At 43.5% G+C, this 9,775-nt stretch overlaps 1 long non-coding RNA gene across 3 annotated transcripts; it reads left to right on the forward strand.

The window, feature by feature from the left end:
* Window positions 1–773: 773 nt before the first annotated feature.
* LOC112441587 (uncharacterized) lies at window positions 774–3,856 on the forward strand. Of its 3 annotated transcripts, none has more exons than XR_009490609.1 (3): window positions 774–1,205; window positions 2,443–2,580; window positions 3,631–3,856. It is a non-coding gene; the product is annotated as an uncharacterized lncRNA (long non-coding RNA). The 3 variants fall into 3 exon arrangements; XR_003029398.2 differs by lacking the exon at window positions 774–1,205 and adding an exon at window positions 1,648–1,961; XR_009490610.1 differs by lacking the exon at window positions 774–1,205 and adding an exon at window positions 1,973–2,193.
* The last annotated feature ends 5,919 nt before the right edge of the window (window positions 3,857–9,775 follow it).

A 9,775-nucleotide genomic window follows, 5' to 3' on the forward strand; every position in this document is an offset into this window, starting at 1 on the left:
GTGTCCGACTCTTTGCAACCCCATGGACTGCAGCCTACCAGGCTCCTCCGTCCATGGGATTTTCCAGGCAAGAGTACTGGAGTGGGGTGCCATTGCCTTCTCCAATCCATAGTGCAGACTCAGATTGAAAATGAAAGGCTCTGAGAGGTCAAGTCAGAGGTAAAGTTACCTGTTGGATTGTATTTAATTCCTGTTTAACTCCATTTAATAGTCCCTTCAAGTGTCTTTGACTCTAGAATGGAAATATCAAGACGGTTTGAGGACTGTAAGTGGGGGGAGTGGGCAAGTTTCTCTGGCGGCTTTTGGTTGCATGGGGAACGAGGAGCAAAGGACACAGCGATAGTGACTCCGTGACAGAGCGACAGCAGCAGGGCAGCAGGAGGACCGGTCACCCAGTTTGCAGAGCAAAGGCAGCATGTCAGTTCTGCTAAGCCCCAGAAACACAAAAACAAGCAAGATGCCCTCTTGCTTCTCATGAAGCTCTGAGCTGGATGTTCTCTACTTCTGTTAGAGCAGTTGACTCTCTCTCTTAAATAGGGGCTTATTAAAACACAGAGTGCTGAGCCCCACCACCAGCGTTCTGATTTAGTAGATCAGTAGGGTGGTGCTACAGAGAAGGCGATGGCACCCCACTCCAGTACTCTTGCCTGGAGAATCCCATGGATGGAGGAGCCTGGTAGGCTGCAGTCCATGGGGTCGCGAAGAGTCAGACATGACTGAAGCAACTTAGCAGCAGCAGGGTGGTGCTGAGAATCCCGAAGACACAGGAGCCTGTGGACTATAGTCCATGGGGTCACAAAGAGAAGGACACGCCCCAGTGATGAAACAGCACAGAGTTTGCATCCTCAACAAGCCCCCGCTCCAAGGCCCCAGGTACACTCTGAGAGAACAACTGATTCCAGGACTAGCTGCTTCCCAAGACGGGTCTCCCAGGAGAATGTTTTCTGTCCATTTCCACTATTTCTAAAAATAAGAGGCTCAAAATCTTAATCTGAACTTATTACCTCTATGTTCCTGGTAATATAGTAACAGCCACAGTTCATCTATCTAGGCCATAGATGTGCTGGGCACATTACACTTATCACCATCTTTTCACCCTCAGAAAGAATCAAAGACAGATTTGCTAATCAGCAATCAGCGCCTGATTTGAGAACCTCGGGGAGGTCAGGAGTTGACGAAATTCATGTAGCTTGAGAAGTGTAGAGGTGGGATCTAAATCTCTGATTCCAAAGATTCTGTATTTTTCACTTTGTCTTATTGCTGAGACCAGTCCTTTTGAAGGTGGTGGCTGGAGGTGGAGGCCTGTGAGACAAGTGGCTTGTTAAGCATCAGGAAGCCTCAATGAATAATTGATGGAATTTCTTTTTTTCCTCTTCCTGCTCATGAGGAAAGCACCTCATGTGCTAAAAAAGACTGCAGCTCAGACAGAGCTAACAGTGGAAAAAAAAAAAAAAAAGAAAGGTGGCCTGCTGCTTCCCTAGTGGCTGGGAACTTTGCTTTCCAACACCTGAGTGGCTTCCGGAATTCAGCTTTCAGCCCTACCCCCACCATCTACCCACGAAGTGGAAGCGAACGGCCACTGGGACAGCATCCCAGAGGCTGTGGGCAGGACTGTATGTGAGCAGCACCACCCGCAGGAGAACAGGGATAGATCTCCCTCTGTGATGCCTGCCTAATACCCGTCCTGTGCTGGTTGTCATGGTGACAAGGGCGGTGCTGGTGCAGGTGTCTTATTGTGACCGGACACGTGTGACTCAAATGATGAGGGGAATGAAAGAGGATCGGCCCCGCGGCTCCAGCAGCAGGGCTCCGGAGACTGTGGTGCTCCGAGCAGTGGTTAGAGGATTGAGAAGGCTGAGGAAGTACAAGAATCCAAGTCAGGTCCTCTGCAGGGAGGCCCCCACCTCCACTCACCCCACATGGCTTTCCCCAGCTGGAAGCTTAAGGAGACATGTTTGGAGGTACAGGCTCCAGACTTGTCACTGTTGATTAGAAAAAGTGCCTTCCCAGCCTCAAGAAAGGCACATATGTTGTTCTAACATTGCCTTCACTTTCTTACCAACTCTTCGTTCTGCAGAGAAAGCTAGGAGTGACCTAGGGGGCAGAACAGAATTTGCACTGTCTTTCTCTATGAATCAAAGTGAAGTGGCAAGAAATGGGAAAACGACCCCACAAAACCAAGCATGCTTTTGAGTACGTGTGTGTATGTGTGTGTGTGGAGTGGTTTTGCTTGAAAGACAGTTTCTGGTTTCTCAAGTACTGGAAGTTATCATTCCAGCTGGCTCCTGGGGTGGTTTGGAGGAGTAAGAGAAACTGGATTTATAAAATTGAACGTGACCTTCCTTTTGAAGCTGACCACTGGCTGGTTTCCTGCAGCCAGTCCCTTCTTGCACCAGGTGTGCCGACTACCCCTCTCCATTTCATTTCCATTTCCTCTCTCAGCTCTGTCAATGGGAAACATAGTCATATCTGGCCAGGAAAGGAAACGGAAAACAGAACCACAACATGCTGAGCGTAATTAGTGTGCTCGGCATTTGATGAACACTTTCTCATGAAATCCAGACAATACAGCACTTGGAGGTAAGTGCGACCATCTCCATTTTACAGATAAAGACATTGGACTTCAAAGAGTGTAAGCAAAGTGCCCTAAATCAGAGACAGAATTTGGATCCATATTTAGGCTTTTCTTATCACCAAACTTTAATTTTTATTCTGACTACACTGTTGCATCACCCTGTCCCTCAAACTGACAGAAGAAAATGTTCTCATCTTACTTCTGGTAAATTTGACATTTAAATGGCAAGAGCGAGAATCTTGCTAATGTTTGAGGCCTTGTCCCAGAATGCTTATCCCAATCTTTACTATTAATAGTAACTAGTATTTGTTGGATGATTTTACTATGTCCATTCACAACACTGTAGCATAAGGAACATGTTTTAAGAATTTGATTATTTTAGAGATATGCAGACGTAGGCTTAAGGAGACCATTTGCCCAAGGTCCTACAGTTTATAGAGGTCTGTGTTAGAATCTAAATCCAGGTCTGTCTGTTTTCAGAGTAGAACACTTATTCCCTATGCTGTGCCTCAAGGCACAGTTCTTATGAGCTCCTGGGAGATAGGAGAAATAGGAAAGGGATTTTAAATTTTTTCTGTTGCTTGTCATGGAAATAAATCATGTGAGTTTGGGGCTTAAGGAAGGGCATTTCAAGAAATCTCAGAGCCTTTCCTGTGTTATCTTTTATACATTTTATTTTCTTTTGTTTGAATTATGGAACGTTCCCAGTGCCTATTGTTTTGGGCTGGATGCTTAAGCATGGGCAACCTCAGTCTGCAACTGAAATGACTTTCACAAAAGCTTTCCTTCCAGGATGCGCTTGATAGAGATCAATGCACTTAATATTCATTTCAGGCTAATTAGCTAAAGCAAGGGTCCCATGAGCACCAAGAGCCAGGAGAAGGGACAATTCAGGCCATCTTTGTCTAATTCCTCTTTAAATGCTAATAGCTTTGAGATTATTCTATTACAGGCAGTATCAGAAAAGGAATAAAAGGACTTGTTTCATTTAATAAAGGGATCACGAAATGGATCAGAATGTTTATAACAGCCTGAATAATTATCTATTCATTTAGGTCAAGCTGCTGTGGGCATCAGGAAAACATAACTAAGAAGAGCCATTCGATTTAAGTATCGCCTGCAACAGGGCTTTGTTATGAAACGACCCCTGATCCCTGTGCTTCACATGTCTGGTGGGAAATAGATCAGCTCTGCAACAGTGTGAAGACCCCTATCCTTGGTGCCCCAGAACTGCAACTCACATATTCTAATATGTCAAATAAAATCTAGGTTCTAATGCAATACATGTTACTACCTAAATAATGTGTTTCAGAAAGGGGACAAAGGAGGCCCGGATCTCAAAAACCAGAAAGGTGTGTGTCCACATCCTGGTTTGTTCTTAATAACCCCACATACACCCACCCCAAAGGGTGAGAGTTGCGCAGTGTTACAGCTCTCCCATTCTTTATTAGGATGCTAATTAGGCAAGTTACCTAAGGGTTCTAGGCCTTTGTTTTCTCTTAGGAAATAAGCATTATGATAGTATCGAGCTTGCCAAAGTTGTTGTATGGATTAAATTAGATAATAGATGTGCAGAGAGATTCAGCCATAGTAAATGTACAATTTTGTTGTTCAGCCACTAAGTCACGTCCAACTCTTTGCCACCCCATGGACTGCAGCATGGCAGGCTTCCCTATCCTTCACTATCTCCCTGAGTTTGCTCAGATTCATGCCCATTGAGTCGGTGATGCTATCTAACCATCTCATTCTCTGCCACCCACTTCTCTTCTGCCTTCAATCTTTCCCAGCATCAGGGTCTTTTCCAATGAATCGGCTCTTCACATCAGGTGGCCCAAGTACTGGAGCGTCAGCTTCAGCATCAGTCCTTCCAATGAATATTCAGAGTTGATTTCCTTTAGGATTGACTGGTTTGATCGCCTTGCTGTCCAATGTACAATGGATGGTGGTCATTATTTCCTGGCTCATCTGCAGAGGTTGGCTCTGACAGAGACACCTGAGAGGGCCAAGGGCAAGGTGATTAGCTTAAGAGTTTAGGCACTTATTATTCAAGAGGGATCTGTCCCAGTAAGTAGGTCCTGCCAAAGAAGATGGATTATGCTCTTGTTAGGTGAATGGTGACATCAATCTATTCTTGCTTCTGCTGCTGCTGCTAAGTCGCTTCAGTCGTGTCCGACTCTGTGCGACCCGATAGACGGCAGCCCACTAGGCTTCCCCAAGAACACTGGAGTGGGTTGCCATTTCCTTCTCCAATGCATGAAAGTGAAAAGTGAAAGTGAAGTCGCTCAGTCGTGTCCGACTCTAGCGACCCCATGGACTGCAGCCTACTGGGCTCCTCGGTCCATAGGGTTTTCTAGGCAAAAGTACTGGAATGGGGTGCCATAGCCTTCTCCAATCTATTTTTAGGACTTTAATTTTTGGCTTTCACAGAGAGTAAGAAAATGGTCCAGCCAGCCATCTGGGAAGGAAGTTGGGAAAACTCGGGGGAGTACCTATGCTCCAAGTGAATAGGCAGTGGTTATTTTAGTTGTTCTAAAATGCTCTGCCTTGCCTAGGGTTGGCTGCTAAATCATCAGAAGAGCTTCTGAAAAAATGCAGATTCTGGTCCTAGTCCAGGTCCGCTGAATCTCCAAGGGGTAATGCCATTGGAAAATGACTTTCCTAAAATTTTCTCAGGACACAGGACAGATTCTGTGAACTAGTTTTTAGAAACCAGTGAGATAAGGAAGTGGATGAAACTGGACCTGCTACACTGAAATGTCACCTTGATGACGGGGGGACCTTCCTGAATACATTCTATGTATCAGCTTGCAGTCAGATCTCAAAGGGAATACATCTGAGGCCAACTAACATTCATTTCACAAAACGCCCACTGCCTATGTGTCTTATTTCTGCCTTCATCCACTAATAAGCTATTTTTAAAAATGGGGAATATAAGATAGCTCTTAATGATATCCTACTGATATCCCATCAGGCCTGCTTTCTCTGGACCCATCTCTTGCCTACAAATGTGAGAACTGAAGTAATGCAGAAGGAGCTTTCAAGCTGGCATGTAAAAATCACCTCGTTATCACGACTAGAAACCTGGGCATGACTGTTTGGCTTCCCCAGCAAAGGGCCACTGCAGCATATGAATAAACCAAGAATCAGGTTGAAATTTTTTTAGATGTTTCCTCAAAGTGACTAGAGAAGGTAGAAAATAAATATATTCAAGAGTAGAGCTACTGGATCATAAGTCAGGTATATGGGCAACTTGGGCAAACACCGCCTAGAAGCTTTCCAAGACAATGGAACAAATGTATCCTCTCTCCAGCAGGCATGAGAATCCCAATTCTTCTACATCTTCAACATGATACAGGCTCTTCAGTCTTCTTAATTAGCCATTCTGGTAAGCTTTTTGTGAGATCTCACTGTGGTATTAAATTTTCTTTTTTTTTTTAATTAATTTATTTATTTTACATGGAGGCTAATTACTTTATAATATTGTAGTATTTTTTGCCATACATTGACATGAATCAGCCATGGGTGTACATGTGTTCCCCATCCTGAACCCCCTTCCCATCTGCCTCTGCATCCCATCCCTCAGGGTCATCCCAGTGCACCAGCCCTGAGCACCCTGTCTCATGCATTGAACCTGGACTGGCGATCTGTTTCACATATGGTAATATACATATTTTAATGCTATTCTCTCAAATCATCCCACCTTCACCTTCTCCCACAGAGTCCAAAAGTCTGTTCTTTACATCTGTGTCTCTTTTGCTGTCTCACATATAAGGTCATCATTACCATCTTTCTAAATTCCATCAGTTCAGTTCAGTTCAGTTGCTTCGTCATGTCCGACTCTTTGTGACCCCATGAATGACAGCACGCCAGGCCTCCCTGTCCATCACCAACTCCTGGAGTTCATTCAAATTCATGTCCATCGAGTTGGTGATGCCATCCAGCCATCTCATCCTCTGTCATCCCCTTCTCCTCCTGCCCCTAATCCCTCCCAGAATCAGAGTCTTTTCCAATGAGTCAACTCTTCACATCAGGTGGCTAAAGTATTGGAGTTTCAGCCTCAGTATCAGTCCTTTCAATGAACACCTAGGACTGATCTCCTTCAGGATGGACTGGTTGGATCTCCTTGCAGTCCAAGGGACTCTCAAGAGTCTTCTCTAACACCACAGTCCAAAAGCATCAATTCTTCAATGCTCAGCTCTCTTCACAGTCCAACTCTCACATCCCTACATGACCACTGGAAAAACCACAGCCTTGACTAGATGGACCTGTGTTGGCAAAGTAACATCTCTGATTTTCAAAATACTATCTAGGTTGGTCATAACTTTCCTTCCAAGGAGTAAGTGTCTTTTAATTTCATGGCCACAATCACCATCTGCAGTGATTTTGGAGCCCAAAAATATAAAGTCTGACACTGTTTCCACTGTTTCCCCATCTATTTCCCATGAAGTGATGGGACCAGATGTCATGATCTTCGTTTTCTGAATGTTGAGCTTTAAGCCAACTTTTTCACTCTCCACTTTCACTTTCATCAAGAGGCTTTTTAGTTCCTCTTCACTTTCTGCCATAAGGGTGGTGTCATCTGCATATCTGAGGTTATTGATATTTCTCCTGGCAATTTTGATTCCAGCTTGTGCTTCTTCCAGTCCAACGTTTCTCATGATGTACTCTGCATGTAAGTTAAATAAGCAGGGTGACAATACACAGCCTTGACGTACTCCTTTTCCTATTTGGAACCAGTCTGTTGTTCCATGTCCAGTTCTAACTGTTGCTTCCTGACCTGCATATAGGTTTCTCAAGAGGCAGGTCAGGTCATCTGGTATTCCCATCTCTTTCAGAATTTTCCACAGTTTATTGTGATCCACACAAAGTCAATAAAGCAGAAATAGATGTTTTTCTGGAACTCTCTTGGTTTTTCAATGATCCAGCGGATGTTGGCAATTTGATCTCTGGTTCCTCTGCCTTTTCTAAAACCAGCTTGAACATCTGGAAGTTCACAGTTCACATACTGCTGAAGCCTGAATTCTATATATATGCGTAAATATACTGTATTGGTTAAATTTTCATTTCCCTGATGTGTGATCATTTTACATGACATGCCTATTATGGGTTCTGCCTATAACTCATCAATTTCACTCCTAAGTATACATGCAAGAGAAGTAAGTACGTATGTCCAAACAAAAGTCATTTCAGTCATGTCCAACTCTGTATGACCCTATGGACTATAACCCAGCAGGCTCCTTTGTCCATGGGAATTCTCCAGGTAAGAATACTAGAATGGGTCACTATGCCCTCCTCCAGGGATCTTCCCAACCGGGGATGGAGCCAGCATCTCTCATGCCCCCTGCATTGGCAGGCTGGTTCTTTGCCACTAGAGCCACTTGGGAAGCCCCCAAAGACATATATAAGCAACTTTATTCATAACAGCCCCAAACTGGACACAATCCAACCGTCTATCAACAGAAGAGTAGATAAACAAAGTGGAGTTTACTATCATGCAATGAAATATACACAGCAAGAAAAATTTTAAAAACTACTAAAATGTGTAACATCATGGATATTCTCATAGATATATTGAGGGATAAAGGAACAGATGCAAATGAGTATGTACTGTTTAATTCCTTTTATATAAAGTGTATGAACATAACATAGTAAATATTTGGATAGCAATCAAAGTTGGAATAATAGTTAGCTCAGTTGACAAGGCATGTGACTGGGGCAGCCTTCACGGGTGCAAGTGTCGTAAGGCTCCACACTTAGAAAGGTCCTTTGCTTACTTTAATGCTCTGCTCTCACCATGTTGAGATTCTTAATGTTCTTGAACAAGGGGGCCTAGGTGTTCATTTTGGACTGTGAGCTGTAAATGATGCAACCCACGTGTAATCGCCTAAACAAAGGCATAGGGGAACCTCCCACATGCTGGAAATTTTCTGTATCTTGACTGAGGTGGTATTTACATGGGTGTATGTATAATGTTAAAATCTACCAAGCTATATACATAAGACTTGTGCAGTTTATGTAAATTAATAAATTTTAACAAAGATGTAAGAGAATAAGTAGAACATATAGCAATGTGAAGAGCAATCATGCTGGGATTGCCAGAGGCCCTCCTGCACAGCTCTGGGAAGGATTCTAATAAAAGTGGCTCCAGATGTAAAAAGGAACCTGGAGTGGATGTTAATAAATGCTGAGAGAATCTACTATGTGTCAGACATCATGGATATCATTTTATCTATTCTAAATCATTAAATCTTCCTAGCAACCTTGCAAGACAGATAGAATTAGGCAATTTATAGGTAAGGAAAAGGAGGGTCAGAGAGGTCAAGCAACTTGTCTGATGATGGACTGTGTGAGTGGGCAAACGGAGTTTCAAATCCAGTTCCATCTGCTTCATAGGCACATCTTTTCATCCCCATTGCAGTCCGTGCGTGCTCAGTCATGTCCGACTCTGCAACCCCATGGACTTTAGCCCACCAGGCTCCTCCACCCATGAGATTTTCCAAGCAAGAATACTGGAGTGGGATGCCGTGTCCTCCTCCAGGGGATCTTCCTGACCCGGGGATTGAACCTTAGTTTCCCGAGGCTCCTGCATTAGCAGGTGGATTCTTACCACTTGAGACACCCATTATGTCAACTTGTAAAAACCTCCTCAGCATGTATCTGAGGAGACAAAAAGGCTGACCACCTTCCAAAAATATTTCAATGTGACATAACTATTCAGAGATGAGAAACAATGTGGAGAAATCCTTTTACTGCTCTTGCAGGTGTGCTGTGCCCTCCCAGGGCATGAGATTTGATTCTACCCAGTAAACATAACTGTAGGTATTAGTCCTGGAAATACAATTAACCATCACAAGTATTTGACTCAAGGACTTGGTTCAGCCTCTGATTCTACAGCTTGCCGATGGGCCATAAGAAATAAGCATTGTTATGTGACCTTCAAAACATGACAGATGAGTAGCAAAATAAATGATTCATTTAATGGGTTTAGATATACAGGGCCTTCTTTTGCTTCAGCATTGAGGTCTTATTTATGGCCTGGTCTTAACTGAGTTTCTTTGTGTGGAAGCTTTGAAAAGCCATTATGGTCAAAACCTTTTGCAGGATTTATTATTAGAACGCTTTGAAAATTTCTATGTAGAAAACAGAAGCAGGGGAACTATTATGTCTGTTATGTGGCTGCAAAAAAAAAAAAAATTCACT

Source organism: Bos taurus, chromosome 15 (assembly GCF_002263795.3).
Source record: "Bos taurus isolate L1 Dominette 01449 registration number 42190680 breed Hereford chromosome 15, ARS-UCD2.0, whole genome shotgun sequence".
Lineage (NCBI taxonomy): Eukaryota > Metazoa > Chordata > Mammalia > Artiodactyla > Bovidae > Bos > Bos taurus.